Source organism: Macaca thibetana, chromosome 16 (genome assembly GCF_024542745.1).
Source record: "Macaca thibetana thibetana isolate TM-01 chromosome 16, ASM2454274v1, whole genome shotgun sequence".
In the NCBI taxonomy this organism is placed as follows: Eukaryota; Metazoa; Chordata; class Mammalia; order Primates; family Cercopithecidae; genus Macaca; species Macaca thibetana.
In genome coordinates this window covers 51,038,948-51,062,472 of record NC_065593.1, presented here as the reverse complement: position 1 = coordinate 51,062,472, position 23,525 = coordinate 51,038,948, and the positions used below count along the sequence as shown (strand labels likewise).

Sequence of the window (23,525 nt, the reverse complement as noted above, 5' to 3'; positions counted from 1 at the left end):
CAGCTACTCGGGAGGCTGAGGCAGGAGAATTGCTTGAACTTAGGGGGCAGAGGTTACAGTGAGCTGAGATCATGCCACTATGCTCCAGCCTGGGTGACAGAATGAGACTGTCTCAAAAAAACACACAGAAACATCTCCGGGGCAAGGGTTGTTGGGCCAGGGCTTTGCTCTTGGGAGCTTCTCTGCCTGGCTAAGTCCCTTCACTCATCTGATTCTCAGTTCCTTCTTGTGTAAAAGTGAGCATGAAAACACACAGGGTTGGAAAACAGTATTTCTTTCTTTTTTGAGACAGGGTCTCACTCTGTTACCCAGGCTGGAGTGCAGTGGTGCCATCTTGGCTCACTGCAACTTCCACCTCCTGGGTTCAAGCGATTCTCTTGCCTCAGCCTCCCAAGTAGCTGGGACTACAGGCGTGTGCCACCACGCCTGGCTAATTTATGTATTTTTAGTAGACATGGGGTTTTGCCATGTTGGCCAGGCTGGACTTGAACTCCTGACCTTAGGTGATCTGCTCACCTTGGCCTCCTAAAATTTTGGGATTACATGCATGAGCCACTGTGCCCGGCCCCCATTGATGTTTAATAAACATCTCAAACTCAGTATGGCTCAGACAGAGCCCCTAATCTCCCTGCACTGAACAGGTACTGCCCACAACCTTCACATTGTTCATGGCAGCTCTATCCTCTCAGTAATAGCATTCTTTTTTTTTTTTTTTGAGACGGAGTCTCGCTCTGTCGCCCAAGCTGGAGTGCAGTGGCGCGATCCTGGCTCACTGAAAGCTCCGCCTCCTGGGTTCACGCCATTCTCCTGCCTCAGCCTCCCGAGTAGCTGGGACTACAGGCGCCTGCCACCGCGCCCGGCTCATTTTTTGTATTTTTAGTAGAGACGGGGTTTCACCGTGGTCTCGATCTCCTGACCTTGTGATCCGCCTGCCTCGGCCTCCCAAAGTGCTGGGATTACAGGCGTGAGCCACCGCGCCCGGCCAGTAATAGCATTCTTGACCCCTCCACCTACTACAGTTTGTTGGTACGTCTGGGGGCTTTCCCTGCATGTTAGCTCCAGCGTCTGGTTGCTTTTTGCCACCTGTACATCATTTTCAAGTCTACAGTTCAGTGTAGGGTTCCTTTGCTCCACTCTGATCTGAGCCGCCATCCTCTCTCGCCTGGACTATTGCAGTCGTTTCCTCATCTCCCACTGTGTCTCACTCCTGTCCCTGCTCCCTGGCCCTTCATTCCACACAGCAGCCATAGTTTCCACCATGTTCTAGGAGGTCCCCTGTGATCCAGTGCCTGTGACTCTGCTCAGCTCATCTCAACTACTCGGCCTTCTGTTTCCACTCCAGCTACACCAGCCCCCTAGCTGGGCCTAGAGCATGTCAGAAATGCTCCCACCTTGGGGTCTGGAAGCTTTCCTCCAGAAATCCCCATGGCTTTCTTTCTCAAAGTCTAAGGTTTTGCTTACATAGCACTTTTGTATGAGGCCTTTCCTGACCCCTCTCTCTCTCTATATTTTTTGAGACGGGGTTTCACTCTTGTTGCCCAGGCTGGAGTGCAGTGGTGTGATCTCGACTCACCGCAACCTCTGCCTCCTGGGTTCAAGCTGTTCTCCTGCCTCAGCCTCCCGAGTAGCTGGGACTACAGGCACGTGCCACCACACCCAGCTAATTTTTTGTATTTTTGGTAGAGACAGGGTTTCACCATGTTGGCCAGTCTGGTCTCAAACTCCTGACCTGAGGTGATCCACCTGCCTCAGCCTCCCAAAGTGTTGGGATTACAGGCAAGCCCCCATGCCCAGCCTTGAACTCCCTATTTTGAATCGCAGCCCTCCCTGCAGTCTTCCTCCACTCCCTTATTCTGCATTACTGCTCCTTTCCCTCCAGGACATCATCTCCTACACCTGTAATGTACTTATTTATTTGGACTGTTAGTTAATATCTGCCTCCCTCACTGTAATCTAATATCATATTCACTGAAGTCCCCCAATGGAGTGAAGGATGTGCCATCCCCAAATATGCCAAATTGGCATAGTGATTATTTTGAGCTGAAACTATTGGAGAAATTGTAGTTTCAGAAAGGGTGAGCTGACCTGTCTTTTCCTGTATGCAGTAAGCCATAAAGATTCCTCTGGGAGGTCCCTTCCCTGGTTTAGAAATTAGCTCTTGTCCTCACAGACTGGGAACTAAGGCTGCAACAGACCTGAATAAATAAACTTTCCAGGCTGGGTGCGGTGGCTCACACCTGTAATCCCAACACTTTGGGAGGCTGAGGTGTGTGGATCATCTGAGGTCAGGAGTTCGAGACCAGCCTGGCCAACATGGTGAAACTCCATCTCTACTAAAAATACAAAAATTATCTAGGTGTGGTGGCAAGCACCTGTAATCCCAGCACTGTGGGAGGCTGAGGCCGGAGGATCACTTGTGGTCAGGACTTGAGATCTGCCTGGGCAACATGATGAAACCCCATCTCTACTAAAAATACAAAAAATTAGCCAGGCGTGATGGCACGCGCCTGTAGTCCCAGTTACTCAGGAGTCTGAGGCATGAGAATCGCTTGAACCCAGGAGGCAGAGGTTGCAGCGAGCCAAGATCGCACCACTGCACTCCAGCCTAGGCAACAGAACAAGACTCCGTCTCAAAAATAAATAAATAAATAAATAAATAAATAAATAAATAAATAAAATATGACTCAAATGCATGTATGGATTAAACTGCTTTATTTACTATAAAGTCTGTACACATATGAGCAATAACTATTACCTCCTCTTTTATTAATGTATTCTTTCTGGCTTCCTGAAGGACGTCTTCACTGGGATGTTCTGCCAGGAACTTAAACCCCAGCCCTGGTCTCCCCTGTGTGGCCCCTGACTTCCCAGCTCTGCCAGTGGCACCACCATCCGCGTCGCTCATGCCTCCTGTTCTCCTTCCTTCCTAATTGCTCTGAAACCTCACCCATTTGCCCTATCCACTCCAGCTATCATGTACTCCAGCTATCATGTTCTTTTCCTGGACAGACTTCTGGTCAAGCTGCTGGCTTGCTCAAAGACCTTTGCTGGCCCCATGGCCTAAAGGGTTAAGTGAAACCTCCTACCTGGGCACTGGAGGACTTGGCCATGCTGCTCTCCCCTTCACAGTTGACCTAGACTTGGGACAAGCTGGATTCCTGAGAATCCGTGTTTCCTGCCCCCGTGCCTTTGCTCAGGCTGGTCCCTCCGCCCGCAGTGCCTGCCTTCGTCTCTGTTGGCCCCGGTACCGCCTGCCCTGTAAGGCTCAGTCGCGACATGGCTTGCTGCAGGAGGGCTTTCCCGATGCGTTTCGGGGCAGGCTCTCTCCATCTTTTGGAACCTTTTTCACGATCTTCTATTCTGGGCGGTATCTGACGCCAAGCTGAGTATTGGATCATGTCATTTGAAGGCCATCCTATCGGACCGTAAGCTCTTTCAGGGCACGGGCTGCGTCTTGTCCCTTTCTATGTTCCTTGTAGCCTCAGCACAGGGCCCGGTTTCGCTCAACCTGAGGGTGACCTGGCATTTCAGGTTCAACGCAGAGCAGCCTGACAGGCACACTTCCTGCAATGGCCACAGGATGGCAGCACAGACCGGGTTTCGGCACCTAGACGCGCCTCCCGCACCCTCGCACTACTCAACATTTCTCGGCCCTAATGGGGTACTCGGTTCCCTGGAGATGTTGTGCAGGAAGGCCCTCTCTCTAGGGCTGGGGGCTTTAGGGCTGGGGAAGAGGCACCAGGGGCAGAGCCTCTGGACCCCACGTGGAGTCCTGTAATGAGTGCGTTTCCTCCCGTTCCACGTAGTCCCTTTTCCAAGAGAGAACTCTCGTGCTCGCTTCGGCAGCACATATACCAAGAGAGAACTCGCGGGGGTGGGGGTGGGGCGGTGGGTAGGGGGGTGGGGGGGTAGGAGGGTAGGGAGGTGGGGGTGGGGGAGGTGGGCGGGGCGCGTGTAGGAAGGAACACTGGGGAGGGAGTCGGCGAGTTTGGGTCCTGGTTCTGTGCTGCGGTCCTGGGCTGGTGTGGTGTGTAACGGGAAAAGGCCTGTCACAAAGCGTGGCAAATGTGCTCGTGGCAGATGCCCACGAACGTTTGTCTCCCTGTTCTCTGGCCTCCACCTCCCCTGAAGTTTTCCCAAAGGCAAAATGATGGGTTGGACAAAGATCCGAAGTGCAGCCACGTTCGCTGCGCATGGGGCAAGGTTGGGGGGGGGGTGTTTCTGGGGCCCCAGAGCGCTCTACTCCCATCTCAAGGACCCCGCTTCTGGAGGCAGGGTTAACGCTCCATGTAGGCAGAGGAAACACCCCGGGTTTCTTAGGATTCTTGCTGTGTGACCTTGGGAAGTCCCTGCACGCCTCGGGCTGCAGCTGCCGCCTGTGAAAGTAGGTGCTGCACTTCCTGGATGGTGGAAGGTTGCTAAGGTAACCACAAAGTGCCTGCTCAGCAGCAGCTGCCATCATCATCATAGTTATTATTATTAGGGTTTTGTCCTGTGCCAGCATTTGACAATTCTAACCTCACCTGGAGGCCCGCTAAAAGAGCAGGCGAGGGCTGGTGCTCGTTTAGGGATGCCTAAAACGTTTGCAGGGGGAGTAGGAGAAAGGAAGGACAAAGGATGTTCATGACGGTCAAAGACCTGGGTTTGGGACTTCCCGGGGTGAGGGGGTGCGGAGGGAGGGCCCCAGATCGCGCCTTCTCCCTGTAGGTCTGGTCCCGGGTCGCGGCGCGCGTGCGCAGGAGGAGGCCGTAGGCCCGGCCAGCAGAGGGCGCCGCGAGCACCACGCCCGGGCTGAGCTGTGCGGGGCCCTGCCTTGCTGCGCGGTGGGCATGCCGGCCTGGCTGCGATGGGAGAGGGCTACGCTGGGGAGCTGAGGGTAGGGGGAGCTGTCACTATTTTCAGTTGTTGGTCGGTGTCCTGTGTGGCATTGTGGGTTTGCCTGCAACCACCCCATATTCATTCATCTATTAATTCATTCATTCAACTAGCACGATCGAGCACCCACAAGTTTCAGCCACTGTGCTGGGAGTAAAGAGGGGAACGAGGTGCATGCCCGGAGAACCGCACCCGCCATCCAAGTGACAGAGGTCAGCCCAGGACTGGGAGAGCTTGGAGGAGGGGCCGCCTACCTAGAGAGAACAGGTGAGCCAGACAGAAGGCAGGAAGCACGGAGAGTCCGCTCGCAGCTTGGCAATGTGGGGAGCTGAACAGAGCAAGAACTGTTTGGGATCATGCTCTCGAACACTGGCCTAGGGCCGGTGATGTCGAAGTCATGATGAATCCAGGGCTAAACTACAGCAGACACAGCGGCTGTCCCCAAGGGGGTTATAAATGCATGAGAGTGTGTGTGTGTGTGGGGGGGGGGGGGGGGAGGCTGGGGGGTGTAGGCAAATACCAGGACTGGAAGAAGTAGAGTCCTAGGATCTCGACCCTCCTAGGCCGGCAGGGGTGTCTTGCAGCCTCCCTGTGAAGGTAGGTGGGCTGTGTGGGGAAGGAGGGCCAGGTATGTGAGTGGGGGAGTGGACAGAGGGGTGGGGTAGGAACCAAGGGCAGCAGGGAGTCCAGGCGGGAGCAGTGGGCACGGGGATCGAGCAGACAGTCTGGTGGGAGAGTGAGGGGTGGGACGGACAGTGGGGAGAGGGTGGCAAAGCCTGCTTGAGCCTCTGAGCCTCAGTTATCTCAGAGGATGTTGGCATAACCCAGAGGACAGTGAGGACGGGGACAATGGGAAAAAGAATAAAGCGAAGACCATCTTGGTTCCATTATGAGGAGTAGAGTGCCCTGATCAAGGAGGTGATGATGCTTCCATGTGTCCTGGGCAGGTCAGAGAGCAGGACCTGAGAGCATTAGAACTGGTAGCAGCCCTTCAGGCCATCTTATCTGATTCCTTTCTCTTATATATGGGGAAACTGAGGCTCAGAGAAGGTAAGGAAAGGCTACTCCCCCAGAACAGAGTTCAGTTCTTAATGGCACTTTTTTTTTTGAGATAGCGTCTTGCTCTGTTGCCCTGGCTGGAGTGCAGTGGCTCAGTCATGGTTCACTGCAGCCTTGACCTCCTGGGCTCAAGTGATCCTCTTGCATCAGCCTCCTGAGTAGCTGAGACTACAGATGCACGCCACCATGCCTGGCTAATTTTTAATTTTTTTGTAAATGGTGGGGGATCTCCCTATGTTGCCCAGGCTGGTCTCAAACTCCTAGGCTCTAGTGATCCTACAGCCTCAGCCTCCCAAAGTGCCAGGATTACAGGATCGAGCTGCCGTGCCCCACCCTGGTGGCACATTTTAAAATGCAGAACACTGACTGATAGGAACTTTTCTGGAAAAGGTCAGTTGGAGATAAACCATGTCATTATCACCACCTCTGTTATCACCACTGAGTACTTAATGGGTACTAAGCACTTCACAACACCATCCCTGTCACAGGTGCAGCCCTGAGGTCAGTGATCCATCTTTTACAGAGGAGAAAATGGAGGTTCAGAGAGGTTACCTAAGAGACAGACAACACAGCTGGTAAGGGCTTGAGCTGGGATTCACATCCAGAGTGCCCTCCCGCCTACCCTGTGTGAGGGCCTCTGCCAGGGAACAGCCAGCGAGGCTGTTACAGGGTGAGGGGTTGTGCTGGGGGCAGGGAAGCACCTCCATCTGTGTGTATGCCTCAGGAGCCTGTGGGCAGAGGAGGCATCAATTTCATCTCAGAATGAGCTTTCCAGCCAGCAGAGCTGCCCAGTCACGCAGTGGGCTCTACTAAGGAGCAGAATGTGCTCTGCCTCCTCCCAGGACAGGCAGTGGCCCCCTGTTGCCCCAGAGCAAGAGCAGATGCTTTAACTTTTCAGATTCACCCAGCATTGGAGGCTCTGACTGGCTCAGCCCCCCTCTCTCTCCAGCTCTGCCTGACTTCCTCTCTCCATCACCCTCTGCATTCCTGCCGGTCAGTCCTTCTTTCAGCCACTTTCCGGTACACTCATCAGCTCTGGAACTTGGCACCTGTGGTTCTTCCACCCTGTTGGCTAGACAACCCATTCTCAGGCCACTGGAAGCCTTCCGTGACACCCAACAAGGTCAAGTCGCTGCCCATATGTGCTGCTCAAGTGGCTTCTCTGCCCCTTCAAATATGCCTCATCACACCTTATGAATGATTGGGTAGTCAGTTCCACGAGAGCAGGACTGCTTTGCCTGTTCTCAGGTGTTTCTCCAGCACCTGGCACCGCACATCGTGTTGTGCTCAAAAAGAGTTTGCTGAAAGAATGAATAACGACTGAAGTTAAGAAAGAATGATGAAGTACTCAAGGCCAAATGCCTGGGGAACCGGACTTAAGTCAGTTGACCTTCACACCCCCTCCATCATCTTTTGGCCATAGTTCATGGTCTTTGATCAGTTCCCCAGGGTTAGAGATGCACAGCCACAGTTAGTAAACATTTAAGCTCTGTCAGGTGTTTTCTCACCGATCAAATAATAAGCAGGGGCCAGGCGTGGTGGCTCACTCCTGTAATCCCAGCACTTTGGGAGGCCTAGGTGGGTGGATCATCTGAGGTCAGGAGTTCGAAACCAGCCTGGCCAACATGGCTCCGTCTCTACTAAAAACACAAAACCCGTCTCTACTAAAAGCACAAAAATTAGCCGGCGTCGTGGGTGCCTGTAATCCTGGCTACTCTGGAGGCTGAGACAGGAGAATCGCTTGAATCCGGGAGGCGGAGGTTCGGTGAGCCGAGATCGTGCCACTGCACTCCAGCCTGGGCAACAGAGCAAGACGCTGTCTCAAAAAAAAAAAAAAAAAAAAAAAGCAGGGACGAAGTGAAACTTTTTCAGTGGATACTAGCTTAAAGGCTTCAAGTCCTGCCTGGAATACTTTGTGCGCTGGTCGTTGCCACACCTGGCTGGAGCAGCAGGGCCTCTCTCGGAAGCCACGTGAGCTTCTTGCTCACCGGATCTGGGCTCCCAGCTGCGCTTCCAGAAATAGCCACCAGGTGGTGGCAGAAGCTAAGAGTCCGGGCTTAGGGCGAGCCGGCCAGCCCCGAACCACCGGCAGGGGGCGCTGCTTCTCCGCCAGGTGAGCGGGTGCAGCGGAGGTAGGCCAGATGTACCTGCTGGGCTAAGGGGGGCTGGGCCTGTCCCACCAGGAGTGGGTGGAGGGGAAGGTCCTAATAGCAGCAGGGAAGGAAGGCTGGGTGGCCTCTTTACTCTTCTTTGTACACTAGGAACTTGACCCCTACTTTATGGGATTTATGGGCAAACTGTGAAGGTCTGTAAGTCCTCTATTGCAGCCACTCAACGCTGCCCTTGTGGTGTGGGACAATCCGTGGGTGCATGGGGGTGGTTGTTCAGATGTCACAAAACGCAGCTGTCCCTCGGGTTCCATGGGGCTTTGGTTCCAGGACCTTCTACTTAATACCAAAATTCGCAGGTGCTCAAGTCCCTGCTATAAAATGGAGTAGTATTTGCATATAACCTATGCACACCTTCTGTTTACTTTAATTATCTCCGGATTACTCAGAAGACCTAATACGATGAAATGCTGTATAGATAGTTTTTTTTTTTTTTTTGAGATGGAGTCTTGCTCTGTCACCCTGGCTGGAGTGCAGTGGTGCGATCTCGGTTCACTGCAACCTCCGCCTCCCAGGTTCAAGCGATTCTCCTGCCTCAGCCTCTGGAGTAGCTAGGACTATAGGCACCCGCCACCATGCCCGGCTAATTTTTGTATTTTTAATAGAGATGGTGTTTCACCATGTTGGCCAGGATGGTCTCGATCTCTTGACCTAGAGATCTGCCCGCCTCGGCCTCCCAAAGTGCTGGGGTTACAGGCGTGAGCCACCGTGCTCGGCTGCCATAGTTGTTATACTATATTGCTTAGGGAATCATCACAAGAAAAAAGTCTGTACATGTTTAGTACACAAACAATTTTGTGTTTTGGAATATTGTCCATCTGTGGTTGATTGAATCCGTGGATATGGAGGATCAACTGTATTCTTCTTCCTTTATTTTTTTGGACAGAGTTTCGCTCTTGTTGTCCAGGCTGGAGTGCAATGGTGTGATCTTGGCTTACCGCAACCTTTACCTCCTGGGTTCAAGCGATTCTCTTGCCTCAGCCTCCTGAGTAACTGGGGTTATAGACATGCATCACCACGCCCGGCTAATTTTGTATTTTTAGTAGAGATGAGGTTTCACCATTTTGGTCAGGCTGGTCTCGAATTCCTGACCTCAAGTGATCCACCCACCTTGGCCTCCCAAAGTGTTGGGATTACAGGCGTGAGCCACTACGCCTGGCTGTCTTCTTCCTTCCTTTCTTTTTTTTTTAAAGACAAGATCCTATTCTATTACCCAGGCTGGAGTGCAGTGGCACAATCATAGCTCACTGCACCTTCGAATTCCGGGGCTCAAATGATTCTCCCACTTCAGTCTCCTCAGTAGGTGGGACTATAGGCACACACCACCATGCCTGGCTAATTAAACATTTTCTTGTTGTTGTTGTTGTTGAGATAGGGTCTTGCTTTCTTGCCCAGGCTGGTCTCAAACTCCTGGCTTCAAGTGATCCTCCTGCCTTGGCATCTCAAGGTGTTGAGATTACAGGCACGAGCCACTGCACCCAGCCTGTTCTTTTGATTTTTAAAAGAACTACCTAAAAATGTGAAAATCATTCATAGCTCTTGGGGCCGCACAAGACAGGCGGGGGGCTCTGACTAGGTAAAGTCTCACACCAATGCCTGACCCATAAAAGGTGCCCAATTCATGGCAGGTGTTGCCAGCCCACCCAGGAGCTCACAGCCAGGGCTCCATGGCTCCACTCTCCTGCCACCCCTGGAGTGAGGGGTGGGATGGGGGGTGGGACTCTGTCCTTCCGATTGTGGCCCCTGGCTCTCTTCCACTTTGTAGAAAGCACTCAGTGAAGGTTAGCTGTCATCTGTCCTCCCTGGCTGCATGTCCACGCCTGCAGGTCTCTGCTCTTGCAGTTCCTCCTCCTGGTGAATCCCCTGTCCTTGACATCTTTCAAGGAACCACCACCACAATCAAGACAGAGAACATTCCCTACACCCCAAACATGTCCCTCGTGCCCCTTCCCAGTCGACCTTGACTTACAAAAAAAATCTCCCAATTACCAAGTGCTTGCAGGGTGTCAGGCGCCACAGAGGCCCTTGGCCAGTTGGTCTCACTGAAGCCTCTGGGACCTGGTGATGTGAGGGCAGTTGTTACAGGTGGTACCTTAGGGCTGAGGGCTCTGAGGCCACGATGGGCAGGAGGCAGAGCTGGGACCTGAATCCAGGCGCATCCCTTAGCCACTCTCCTGCCCTGCCTGTCCCCCAGCCCTTCGTGTTCCTAGGGCCACGTTGCTCACACCTCCTTTACTCCTGGCTAATCTGGGTGTGGCCTGGGACCCACAGCCTTGGCATCCGCTGGGAGCTGGTGGGAAATGCAGAGTGTCGGGCCAGATCCCACACTACCGAGTTAGCACCTGCTGTTCTGAGGCTCGGAAGCTCTGTCTTGAGGCGGGCTCTTCCTGGGAAGTGGTGGCCGTGTCTGCGTCCCCTTCCCTGCTCACTGTGAGCTCCTGCTGGGCAGGTGCTCAGCCCTCTGGTGCTCACTTCGGGGCCTGGCCCTCGGCCCCCTGTGAATCAAAGTTAAATGAACAGATGAAGGGAAGGGCAGGTGGTCAGAGCTTTGCGTGAGGGTGTGGGGGTGCGGGGCTGTGGTGCTCAGGAGCCGGTGGGAGGAATGGGGCTGGGGCAGGGGGCCTCGTCACCTGTTTGGAGGTCTGGTTCTTCACTCACTCTAGGTGCTGCCCAAGTTGGCTCAGAGAGTCTGTGTTCATTTGCATACATTTGCGCGCACTTAGCCTATCTCTCTGGTGCACTAGGAGGCGCAGGCTGGACTGTGGAGGGGAGAGGGTGGACAGGACAGCAGGCTAGGGGTGTTGGGGGCTTTAGGGTTGCAGATGTCTTTCTTGGAGCAGGTCTGGAGTTTGAGCACCCATCCTCTTTGGGTGAGGGTAGAAGCCTGCTGGATCCTCCTGGCTCTAGGTGCCTGCTGGGGCTGGGCAGTTCCCACCTCCCTGGCTTCGCTCCTCAGTGGCCCTTTCCTGGAACGCCCTTTCCCCTGTGTCCCTGTGACAACCTTGTGATCTGGGTGCTGGTTACACAGGTGGCTTCCGCCTGTGAGAATTCACTGAGTTGTATAGCAATTACATGTGCATTTTCTGCATACAAAATGGAAAAAGACCAGCACTGACTTCCAGGAAGAGTCCCATGCCTATTCCACGGCTGGGAGCCCTCCCAGGGTGCCTCTCTTGCCCCTGCCCACCGTCTGCGGTGAAGGCCCTGGTCGATGTCAACTCGACTGAGTTTTATTTATTCACTCTCCTCTCCCCCGGACTGTGAGCCACCGGGGGCAGAACCAGGTCCTGTTCATTCTTGTGTCCCCTGACATGGGACCTGGCACAGGGCAGGTGCGGAACACATGGGTTCAACCTCACTGTCTCTGGGGTGCTCCCGGAGGCCTGAGGCGCTGACCACCTGAGGGGGGCATTTCTCCTTACTACCCCCACCCCAGGCACACAAAAGGCCAGCACCACAGTGCTCCTGCTGTGGGCCAGGGCTAGAAGTGGGACTCGACGGTCCCTGGGTGGGAGTGGGTGTGGGGCACGGCCACCCTCTGGTTCTCAGCGCCCTGCCCTCCCCTGTTCTCTCTAGCCCGGGTGGCACCTCCTCTTGTCTGTGGTTCATCCTCGGCCTTGAGGCCATCTGGGCCCCTGCTGAGTTCTTCTTCAGGCTTGGGGAGGGGGAGGCAGAGGCCTGGCTTCTCTGGATTGGGCCTGCATGCTGAGAGCCTCTGGGCCTGCCTGGCCTGGCCCTGCCTCATCCCTGCCAGCCCCTCCCTGCCCTGCAAGTTGGGGCCTCCCTGCCGCCGAGTCACAGAGACCTGTAAGCGGGCACACAGCCCCCTCCCCACCATCTGGAACTTGGCAGAGAAGGACTCTGGGCAATGGCCTGCCTCTCTGGCCTCAATTTCCCTTTTTGGTAAATTGGGAAAACAATTCAGGGAGCTGCCAGCTCAGATCAGTCAGAGGGTGTGGGAGACCTCAGGACCCAGGAATGCGCAGAGCAAAGGCCTGCTGGGTGTGTGTGGGGTTCGTGAGGGTGCCCCTCAGCTGGGCCGGGATCTGCACGGTGGGGCAGGTGAGGGGGTGGGAACCTTGTCGGGGAGAGCACGGGAAAGTCAGGGCCTGAGTTTCGGCCCAACTTGATCCTAACTGGCTGCAGGCCCATCCCTCCTGGGCCTCACTTTACTTTTTTGTAAAGGGGGCCCTGGGTGAGATTGTCCTTCAGCCCACACGAGCTCCAAGGCTGGCTGAATGCCTTGCTTTGTTTGACCCGCACAGGGTGTTATTTTGGAATTAGTTTCCAAATTTGAAGCATCAGGAGGCTTCCCATACAAACCCAGAGTTCCAGCTTCCTGGGTGCAAAGTGAGGAGATCTGGCCTCCTGGGATTCTCTGTTTGCAGGCGGCCAGTGGCACAGTGGCGGGAGAAGGGGCCTCCGTTCCCCCTGCCCCAGGGCTGACCCTCCTACCGTCCATACCCTAGAGGCCCCGCCCTGCCTAGGACCCTCAGTTGCTGGCCACCCAGCCCCAGCCCGGTCCTCTGGTGTCTGGTGCACCTGCGTGGGCAGGCTTCTTCTGTTTTGCCACCTTGCAGCTTCCGAGGGCAGGTCTGGATCAGACTGGCATTAGCTCATGTGCTTATCCAGAGCACACAAAGCAGAGATCTAGGTCTCGGCATTTCCTGGGGGTGTCCGGAGCCGTGGTCAGGGCCCAGAGACCGTGTCTGTGTGTGGGGTGCTGAGTCGCTCCTGCTGGGGTTCAGTCCTTTCCTTCTTGCTTCACTGGCCCCCATTCCATGTCTCAGCCTGGTCGCAAGGCCCTCGAGGACTGGACCCTGCTGTCCCTCTCTCTCTCCGTCTTTTTTTGAGTGAGCCTCTTGTTTATTGACCTTGAGACGGGGAAGCTCTCGCCCTGTGTGGGAGGCCTGCGGGGCTCCAGAGCCCCGGTTTCTTCCTCGCTTGAACAGAGGTGGTCTGGAGTGCTGAGTGGTGCGGCCCTGGCTCCGTGTTGAATTAATGGCTGGGTAGGACGGAACCCTGGACTCCTGCCCCTGGCCTGCGTTCTTCCTGTGGTTCCAGGTTCAGAACAGCAAATGGCAGGGCCCCTGGCTCTGAGGCCGAGGGTTTAAGGAGCTGGTGATGTGGGGAATGTGGGTTTGAAAGCCCTGGGCCCAGACAACAGGATGAGTCTAAGCAGCGATTCCAAGTCTGCCACAGGGACCCGCCCGATGCCAGAGGCCCCTACAGGGAAGCCCCTCCTCTGCCCCATCACATCCGCCCCTGAAATCGCGGCTGAAAAACCGCACTGGAATTCCTGAGGGTCAGTGCCGAAGCGGTCCCAAACTGGGGAGGCCACTTTGCATGGAGACAGAGGAGGGGGCCACGGGGTGGGGGGACAGGAAAGGCCATTGCAGCAGGGCCCAGAGGGGGACCGACCCAGGCTGAGCAGGAGTCCCAAGGAAGGGCCCAGGTGCTGCCTGCCACCAGGACCCCCGCATCACAGAGTCACAGAGGCCTCTCTTGCAACAAGAAAGCTTGCACATTCCAGATGATGGCATCATTTTTGGGCAGGAGGGAGGGGAGGCAGAGCGTGTTCCCCACTCTCACTTTCCCAGACGTCACAGGGACCCAGACTCCCTGTGTCTCTCATAGCCCGAGAGACACAGACCCTGTCAGGGAAGGGGCATGTGGCCGTGGGGCAGGAGCACCTGTGCGAGGCTGGGACCACCAAGCGCTGGTGGCAGCATAGACCCGGGGGCCTCTGTGCACAGCAGGGCCACCAGCAGAGCCAGGGCAAAGGTCTTCATGGTGTGGGAACTGCTTGTTGGCGCTCTCTCTGGCCAGCCTGGCAAGTGGTCCCCTCCCCCGCCCCACCGTCTCTTGGCCTCACCTTCCTCCCTCCCCGTGGAAGGCCCACACTCCCGTGTTCCTGGTGGCAGTGCCTGGCCACAATCTCAAGTCCCCCTTCCTTTCTTCCCCACCTGCGCCCCCCGCCCCCAATTCAAGCCTCAGCGTCTCCACCCTCCCCAAGCCATCCCTGCCCCATCAACGAGGGCCAGCTCTGTGCCCCGATGACCTGCCAGCCTCCTGAGCCCAGCTGTGCGCTGACTGCCAGGCCAGCCTCTGTCCTGCCTCCCCCACTTTCAGCTCAGTGCCCGTCATGCTGAGGCTGTGACGGGGACCTGGGAGCAGGAGGCAACAGGGGATTCCTTGGTCTGTGGCTCTCATCAGTGCTGGGAGAAGGAGAAAGGACCCGGCCATTCCTGACCACAGCCCTGGGCTCCTGCACTCAGCCTGGCACTCACTGCATGCCAGCCCCAGGCAGGGCAGTAGAGCCACCCGGAAGAGTACCGAGCCCTTCCAGCCAGAGCTCAAGGCCGGGTCACGACTGCCGGCTCAGTGCCCAACTCCTCCACCACTCAGCATCCACCTGCCCAGCTCATGTGAGGGAGGACGAAACAAAGGAGGCCCCTGGGAGACTGCACAGGCCAGCTCCTGATGCTATACAGATGGGGAAACTGAGGCCCAGAGGGGGGCAGTGACTTGTCCAAATTCATGGGCCCAGACCTGCAGTCCTGGGCCTCTCTCCCGGGTGGCCTGAGTTAGGCCGTGGTGCCATCAGTCCCGAAGGTTGGGACACCCACAGCAGTGCCTGACTTGTTGGGGCCCAGCCCCCAGACCCCTTTGAGCAGCAAGGGAGCCTGCCCTGCCCCCAGCGTCTCCCCGGCCTGACTGAGTTTCCCAGAGCCAGCAGAAAGGCAGGGCCAGTGCAGGTCTGAATTCGCCCGGGGATCTGGGAGTCCCAGCCGGCTCACCCTGCCCTCAGGCCCTGGGAGCGGGAAGTGAGCCTCCCCACCCCAAATCCTCCGCCTTCCCTGCCACCCACGCCTTCAGCCCGGGGCCCAAACATGGCAGGGAGCCAGGCCCTTCACCCCCCTCCTTGGTAACCGAGGCCAACACCCAACACTGGCGACTGTTTGTCCTGCCAACGCTGCACCACAACCTGAGCCCCCACGCCCTGCCGCAGCTGGGAGAAGCCTGGCTGGGGGAGGGGATGTGGCTGGGGCAGCCAGAACCTGTGGGCCTGGGGACCCTTCCCCTCCACTCCAGTCCCCCAGGAGCTTCTGAGTGAGCACAGGGCAGCCAGGGCTGTTGTCTCGGCACCTTTGACTGTGGGGCCCCCAACCTCAGCCTCTGCTCCACCCCTAAGACTGTGCGCCTGGAAGGTGGAGGAGGGCTGGCTGGGGTGAGAGGGTCTGTGCTGGAACTACAGCAGAGAAACAGCAGAGGGAGAAAGTTCTCTCTGGCCAGCTGGGCGGTGGGAGGGCTCAGGGAGGGAGGCCTCTGGGCCCTTTCTTTGCAGGCCGGGAGGGATAGGAGATTCTACCAGCGCCAGGCCCGGGGGGCTCTGCCTCCTGATCCCCAAAGTCTGGGTGGGCACTCTGAGGCACTCCAGCATCGTGTCTGGGGGCTGGCTGGGTGGGCAAGGTGGTGGATGTCAGGGCCTGGGGAGGCTGGGGTAAGGTGGCACTGGGAGGGGACCGGCAGTTTTTCTGGCCTTCACTGGCCTGTGGTTTCCACGGTGCAGGGCGTGGGACCGTGGGGCGATGGAGTAAGGAGGATGGAGTCTGTCCCTGGGAAGCCTCTTGTCTGAGGGGAGACATGCCCCGAGCCTTCAGGGACTGCCTAGTCGGAGCGGAGACACAGCCCTCATCCTGGGGAGTTTGGAATAGCCATACTGGGGCCAGGGACAGAGGACAATGGAGTCACCCCGCTCTGCATGGAGCACGGGACCACCCAGCCTCACGGGGCTGGGCAGATGCTTCTGTTTCTTCTGCATGGAGCATGCGATCACCTGGCCTCACGGGTCTGGGCAGACGCTTCTGTTTCTTAGGAAGAGGTGGGATTGGAGGGTCTGTTTGCTTCTCAAATGCTTCCCGGGAACCTCCTCCCCCACCGCAGCCCTGCACTGTGGGCAGGAACGTCACTAGCCCCCTTTTGCAGATGAGGAAACTGAGGCTCAGGCATCTGGGAGAATGTGCTGTGGGGAGCACCCCCGGCTAGAGCCGTGCTGGTTCCCTCCAGACAGTGCAGGAGAAAGGCAGGCCCCACAGAGTCCCTGCTGTTCCCCCAAGTCTTGAGGCCGGGGGGGCTGTCTTTACTCTCAGTCTCCCCCATCCAGGACCTGTCCCCTGGTTCAATCCCAGGCAGACCGGCGGGGAGGGTGGAGTGGGAGACTCGGTTCTGCTGAGGCTGCAGCTTCCCCGGCCCACCTAGGCTGAGTCAGGACGAGGCAGGAGCCGAGGGCGGCAGCTTTCCCAGGGCCAGCTCGGGCGGCGTCCACATTCCTCACTTGCAGGGTGTGTCTGGGCTTGGCTGAGCCAGGTGTGCTGTTTCCCACCCAGGCCCCCCCGCCTGCAGCTGAGCCAGCTCAGTGCTCGGGCCTTGTAAGGAAGCTTCTGGCAGCCACCAGGAACGGGGTGTGGGAACTGCTTGGCTTGCATGTCCTTGCTGGGTGGGGTGCAGGCTGGGGGGGGTCAGCCTGCTAGAGCCCAAGCTCCCACAGTGGCCAGGGCAATTGGGGTGCCCACTCCTCATGCCCTCTTCACGCTCTGCTCTTGCGTCTGCAGCTGGAGAGCTGGAGGCCGAGGCCCAGACAGTCTGTGGTTTGGGGCTTTGGTCTTGGTCATTGCTCACCACTGCCCTTCACCCCAGTAGATGCTGGAGGCGGAATGAAGGATGTTCTGAGACCTGAGGTGGCGGTGAGGGCCCCACAGTGGCCAGAAAGCAGCAGAGGGACACATTCTGTTTGCTGCCTTCAGCCTTTAAGGGAGGCCTTTGTCCTAAGCAGCTTGGAGCTCGGTGCCAGATGGGGCCCTGAGGCAGAGGCTGTGAGTGCGGCCTTCTGCCCATGGGGTCCCCATCTCCGGGGGCTGCTGCTGACACCTTGCCACTTGGCCCTGCCTCCCCCACATCCCAGCTGGGCTGTCTGCACTGACACCTGGGGCTGGAAGGGGTCTATGTGGGGTTGGCCAAGGTCAGTCCTTGCCATTTACTGCAGTGAAATTCTTCCCACGACCCACTTCTCTTTGGGCCACGGTTTTCTTTCCTGGAAAGCAGGGGTAGGAACTCCCTTTCCCAATGTCCCTGGGTTATTTTTGTTTTTTACCTAATTAAATTTTTTTTTTTTTTGTGATTTTTGAGATAGGGCCTCACTCTGTTGCCCAGGCTGGAGTGCAGTGACGCCATCACAGCTCATGCAGGCTTGACCTCCTGGGCTCAAGCGATTCTCCCACCCCAGCCTCCTGAGAAGCTGGGATCACAGGTGCGCACCACCAAGCCTAGCTGAATGTCCCTGGGTTCTTGGTGAAAGGAATGTGACCGTAAGACTGAGGATGTGTGTTGGGAGCTGCGATGAGCTGTGCTGGGACCTGCATCTTCCCCACGACGGGACCCCCCAACTTAGTGCTGTAGCTTCTCCATTGCTCTCTGTGGGTCTGGCAGGGCCCCTGGCTGGTGACTGGGGAAGGAAACTTCAAGTTTGGGATTTAGGGACCTCGCTCACTGTTCAAGCTCTTCCTGGAGGGCTACTGGCAGGGCCAGCATCTCAATCACACCAACAACCGCCCATGGGGGGCCTCCTTGCCTCCCTGTCGCCCAGTTCTGAGGCCTCAGCATTTCTGAGCACAGCCCAGGGCTGGTCCCCTCTGTCATGCCTCGCAGTAGGCAGGGCCGAGCTGTTTCCTGGGAACCTGTGACGGGCCCAGGGCGGGCCCAGGGTGGCTTGGTCTGCAGAAATCACTTCCCAAGCCTTGGTGGGAACCAGCAGTTCCTGGCCCTGGGCCCAGGGTGGGCGTGGGAATTCTGTCCTGTGGGGAGGTCAGGAAGGGTGACAGTAGGGCTGTGGGAGCAGAGGCTGAGGGATGAGGTGGGACACTGGTCCTAGGCGTCTAGTGTAGCCTCCACGGTGAGGGCAGCAGGCTGAGCTCCGGGCAGCTGAGTTGGGGGGCAGGGACCAGAGCAGGTGCAGCCCCCTGGCCCCACCTGGCCCCTCGAAGAGCAGTGGTGGGCAAGCCTGGCCGAGGTGTCCCAGGCTGGGGCAGAGACCCCTTGGCTCCTCTTTCTGGGGGCGACTCCCCACTTCCCCAGCTTTCTTTGGGCGAGCCCTGGGGCTGGCTCTGGGGTGCCCCGTTCCAGGGACTCTCTGGGGACCTTGGCTGCTTTCCCTGCTTCTCTGTCCAGGGCCTTGTGGCAAGAGGGTAGAACTTTGTCCTGGCTGTTGGTGCTGCCTGCAGTGGAAGGAAGTGCCTCAGCTCCTGAAAATCCTGCTCTGTGTCTGTGTCCTGTGGTTGAGGATGGCTCCGTGTGTGTGTGTGCACATATGTGTGTTGATGGCATGTGTGTGTGTGCGTGTGTGAGGGCATATGTGTTGGTGGCATATGTGTGTGCGTTCGTATGTGTTGGTGGGGTTTGTGTGTGTGTGTGCATGTGTGCTGATAGCGTGTGTGTGCGTGTATGTGGGCATATGTGTTGGTGGGGTTTCTGTGTGTGTGTGCACGCATGTGTTGTTGAGGTGTGTGTGCAGTGTGTGTGTGCATGCATGTGTGTATTGGGGTGTGTGGATGTGGATTCGCGTGTGTTGGTGGGGTGTGTGTTTGTGTATGTGTGTATGTATGTTGGTTGGTGTTTGTGTGTGTGTGCATGCATGTGTGTGCATTGGTGGGGTGTGTGTTGGTGGAGTGTGTGTATGTGTGTGTGCATGTGTGTTGGTGAGGTGTGTGTTTGTGTATGTGCATGTGTGTTGGTGTTTGTGTGTGTGTGCATGCATGTGTATGTTGGTGGTGTGTGTGTGTGTGTTGGTGGGGTGTGTGTGTATGTTGGTGGGGTGTGTGTGTGTGTGTTGGTGGGGTGTGTGTGTGTGTTGGTGGTGTGTGTGTTGGTGGGGTGTGTGTGTGTGTGGGTGGGGTGTGTGTATGTTGGTGTGTGTGTGTGTTGGTGGGGTGTGTGTGTGTGTTGGTGGGGTGTGTATGTGTGTTGGTGGTGTGTGTGTGTATGTTGGTGTGTGTGTGAGTGTTGGTGGTGTGTGTGTGTTGGTGGTGTGTGTGTGTATGTTGATGGTGTGTGTGTGTATGTTGGTGGGGTGTGTGTGTATGTTGGTAGTGTGTGTGTTGGTGGGGTGTGTGTGTGTTGTGGGGTGTGTGTGTTGGGTGTTGGTGGGGTATGTGTGTGTTGGTGTGTGTGTGTTGGTGGGGTGTGTGTGTGTTGGTGGGGTGTGTGTGTGTGTGTGTGGTGTGTGGTGTGTGTGTGTGTGTGTGTGGGGTGTGTTGGTGGGGGGTGTGTGTGTGTGTGTGGGGTGTGTGTGTGTGTGGTGGGGGGTGTGTGTGTGTGGTGTGTGGGTGGGGGTGTGTGTGTGTGGTGGGGTGTGTGTGTGTGTGTTGGTGGGGTGGTGTGTGTGTGTGGTGGGGTGTGTGTGTGTTGGTGGGGTGTGTGTGGGTGGGGTGTGTGTGTGTTGGTGGGGTGTGTGTGTGGTGGTGTGTGTGTGTTGGTGGGGTGTGTGTGTGTTGGTGGGGTGTGTGTGTGTTGGTGGTGTGTATGTGTATGTTGGTGGGGTGTGTGTGTGTGTTGGTGGGGTGTGTGTGTGTTGGTGTGTGTGTGTTGGTGGGGTGTATGTGTTGGTGGGGTGTGTGTGTGTTGGTGGGGTGTGTGTGTGTGTTGGTGGGGTGTGTGTTGGTGGGGTGTGTGTGTGTTGGTGGGGTGTGTGTGTTGGTGGTGTGTGTGTGTGTGTTGGTGGTGTGTGTGTGTGTGGTGGGGTGTGTGTGTGTGTTGGTGGTGTGTGTGTGTGTTGGTGGTGTGTGTGTGTATGTTGGTGGTGTGTGTGTGTATGTTGGTGGTGTGTGTGTGTGTTGGTGTGTGTGTGTGTATGTTGGTGGTGTGTGTGTATGTTGGTGGGGTGTGTGTGTGTGTTGGTGGTGTGTGTGTGTGTTGGTAGGGTGTGTGTGTTGGTGAGGTGTGTGTGTGTTGGTGAGGTGTGTGTGTGTGTGTGTGTGTGTGTTGTGTGGTGTGTGTGTGTGTGGTGGTGGTGTGTGTGTGTGTGGTGGTGTGTGTGTGTGTTGGTGAGGTGTGTGTGTGTTGGTGTGTGTGTGTTGGTGGTGTGTGTGTGTGTTGGGGTGTGTGTGTGTTGGTGGGGTGTGTGTTGGTAGGGTGTGTGTGTTGGTGGGGTGTGTGTGTGTTGGTGAGGTGTGTGTGTGTGTTGGTGGGTGTGTGTGTGTTGGTAGGGTGTGTGTGTTGGTGAGGTGTGTGTGTGTTGGTGAGGTGTGTGTGTGTTGGTGGTGTGTGTGTGTGTGTGTTGGGGGTGTGTGTGTGTTGTTGGGGGGTGTGTGTGTGTGTGTGGTGGGGTGTGTGTGTGTGTGGTGGTGTGTGTGTTGGTGGTGTGTGTGTGTGTGTGTGGTGGGGTGTGTGTGTGTGTGTTGGGGGGGTGTGTGTGTGTGTGTGGTGGGGGGGTGTGTGTGTGTTGGTGGTGTGTGTGTGTTGGTGGTGTGTGTGTGTGTGTGTTGGTGGGGTGTGTGTGTGTGTTGGTGGGGTGTGTGTGTGTTGGTGGGGTGTGTGCGTGCAGGTGTGTTGGTGGCGGAGGCACTTGTTTCTGTGGGGTGGGCTTCTGGACATCCGCACTGGGGTCCCTATAGAGTCTGAACCCTGAAGGATTCTGGGAGCTGGCACTGAGCGCTGGACCCAGGGCAGCCTGGGACCTCATGGGAACAGGTGAGAACAGGCTGGCACTGACTGGCGGGAGTGGCAGCAGCTGGAATGTGCGGGCTGCAGTAGCCCCACCCTACCTCACCCAGGAACGGGCCCTCATCGCAGAGCCAGAACCCAGCCCCTTTGCCCAGCTGTCCCAGCTCTGCCCCACCAGGCCTCCTGAGCCCCCGCTCCCTCCTGTGGGCCTCCCCCACTGCCCTTGCTCCTGGCTGGGCTGGAGCCAGCGGGCCAGCTGGGGAGGGCTGTCTGGGAGAAGCTGGCTCTGCTTCCTCAGGATCCCAGGTCTTGGTACTGTGTTTCCGGGTCTGCACAGACCGACCCTCTGTCACTTACAGGGGCCTCATTCTGACGAATCAGGGAAGAACGTGGCTGTACCTGTCGGGGGTTCCCCTAGACCAGTGGTGGGCTCCTTCTCTGCTCTTGGAATGGAGGCTGAGGGCCACCTGCCCTCCTGCAGGTTTTGGGTACAAGCTGTGCGCCTCTGCAGAGCACCTGTGTCCTCTCCTGTCCTGTGCAGTTAATCAGGGCTCCAGGTGGCTTTCAGGAGCAAGGCCCTGCTCCCTCGTGTGGCAAGCAGGGCCTCTCCCAGGCGGGCCCCTGTCCACCTCGTGAGGCCCAGCCCCCACCCCCTGCCTCTCCAGCCAGCTCCCCTGGCCCAGGACATCTCACGCTTCCCTGAGGGTACCCCCTGCCATGGCACGTGCCTATCACCCTGCCTGGAAGGCCGGCGTCCACTGTGTCTCCTGCTGTGCTGGGCCCGCTCAGATCCTTTCCTCAGCTGTTCTGCCTTGGGGCCGGGGCAGGGACCCCTCATGGGTACTCCCACAGGCCGACCTGTCCAGGCCTGCACGGTGTCTCGTGAGGTCCGGGAGCTCCCCACGATTAGGGCCTGCTCTGTGTCCCCTGTCATGTCCCCAGGCCAGGCCCTCCCACGAACGGGCTGGGAGTGAGAGGATGAGCTAGTGAGTGGGTGCAGGAGGCCCAGGGAGTTCCTCTGAGGCCCAGTCCCGGCCCCGACTCTGCTTCCTCAGTCCGGGAGGAATATCCCTCTACCCTGGGACTGGGGTCTCCTGGGAACATTCTAGAAATCTCTCTTGCAATCAGGGAGGATACAAGCCCCTCTTCTCTCCTGGTGAGGATGTAAGATTAACAGGCCAGAGTGGCAATGACATCTTTGTGTGAGAGTGTAAGGTGTGAACCCGTGAGAGGTTGTGTGAGTGTGAAAGTTTGCACAAGTGTGCCAGTGTGGACGCGACTCTGAGTGTGAGTGTGTGTGAGTATGGGGAAGTCTGTGAGCATGTGCTGCTGTGTGAGTCTGGGAGTGTCAGTGTATGTGTGTGAAAGTACATGTGAGCTGCACGTGAATGGGTGTGAGTCTTAGAGTGTGTGTGTGTCAGCCTGTGAGCATGCGCCTATGTGTGAATCTGGGAGTGTGAGTGTATGAGTTGTGTGTGAACGTGTGTGTGTGTCTTTGTGTGCACGTGTCTGAGAGTGTCAATGTGTGTGTGTGGATATGCATGTGAGCTATGTGTGAATGTGTGTATATGAGTCTTTGAGTGTGTGTGTATCGATCTGGGAGCATGCGCCTGTGTGTGAATCTGGGAGTGTGAGTGTATGAGTTGTGTGTGAACGTGTGTGTGTGTCTTTGTGTGCACGTGTCTGAGAGTGTCAATGTGTGTGTGTGGATGTGCATGTGAGCTATGTGTGAATGTGTGTATATGAGTCTTTGAGTGTGTGTGTATCGATCTGGGAGCATGCGCCTGTGTGTGAATCTGGGAGTGTGAGTATGAGTTGTGTGTGAACGTGTGTGTGTGAGTCTTTGTGTGCACATGTGTCTGAGAGTGTCAATGTGTGTGTGTGGATGTGCATGTGAGCTATGTGTGAATGTGTGTATATGAGTCTTTGAGTGTATGTGTATCAATCTGGGAGCATGCGCCTGTGTGTGAATCTGGGAGTGTGAGTGTGCATGTGAACTGCGTGTGAATGTGTGTGTATGAGTCTTAGAGTGTGTGTGTGTCAGCCTGTGTGTGAATTTGGGAGTTTAAATGTTCGTATGAGCTATGTGTGAATGTGCGTGTATCAGTCTGTGTGTCTGAGAGTCTCAGTGTATGTGCATGTGAGCTATGTGTGAACGTGTGTGTATGAGTCTTTGAGCGTGTGTGTGTCAACCGGTGAGCATGGACCTGTGTATGAATCTGGGAGTGTGAGTGTGTGTGAGCTATGTGTCGATGTGTGGCTTACCCTGCAGGAGTGCTTGACCCGGGACTCCAGGCGGTAAAGAAGCCTGGGTCCAGGCTCTCCCCTTCCCTAAAGCCACAGGCAACCCCAGAGACACTCAGAGCCCTCTGCATTCTGGGGATTCTGGGGGCGATCTGGGGAGCTCGGAGGCTCATTTTGCTCCAGGAGTGTTGACTGAGCGATGAGTGGTCTTTCCACATTCTGGAGAGAGCTCAGAGGCCTTTATCTTAATAAGAGTAACACTGAATAGGTTCAAAATAATACTTACAAAATATGTGTAGGATTTAAGAATGAAGGCACTGCCGGGCGCCGTGGCTCACGCCTGTAATCCCCGCAATTTGGGAGGCCAAGGCGGGCGGATCACCTGAGGTCAGGAGTTCGAGACCAGCCTGGCCAACATGGTGAAACCTTGTCTCTACTAAAAACACAAAAATTGGCCGGGCG

At 56.6% G+C, this 23,525-nt stretch overlaps 2 protein-coding genes across 3 annotated transcripts in view; both read right to left on the bottom strand.

Moving 5' to 3' along the window:
• Positions 1-23,525, bottom strand: part of LOC126938621 (eukaryotic translation initiation factor 1) — a 1,120,764-nt gene that overhangs the window by 19,233 nt on the left and 1,078,006 nt on the right. The window contains exon 1 of one of the 2 annotated variants that reach the window (XM_050763004.1): positions 3,179-3,182. The exons of the other annotated variant lie outside the window; for it this stretch is intronic. The gene's annotated coding sequence lies outside the window, so the exon portion shown is untranslated. Of the gene's footprint in view, positions 1-3,178; positions 3,183-23,525 lie in introns of those variants that run through there. 2 annotated transcript variants of the gene reach the window in all.
• CNP (2',3'-cyclic nucleotide 3' phosphodiesterase) overlaps positions 1-23,525 on the bottom strand; it is a 736,460-nt gene that overhangs the window by 307,361 nt on the left and 405,574 nt on the right. The gene's annotated exons all lie outside the window — the stretch shown is intronic.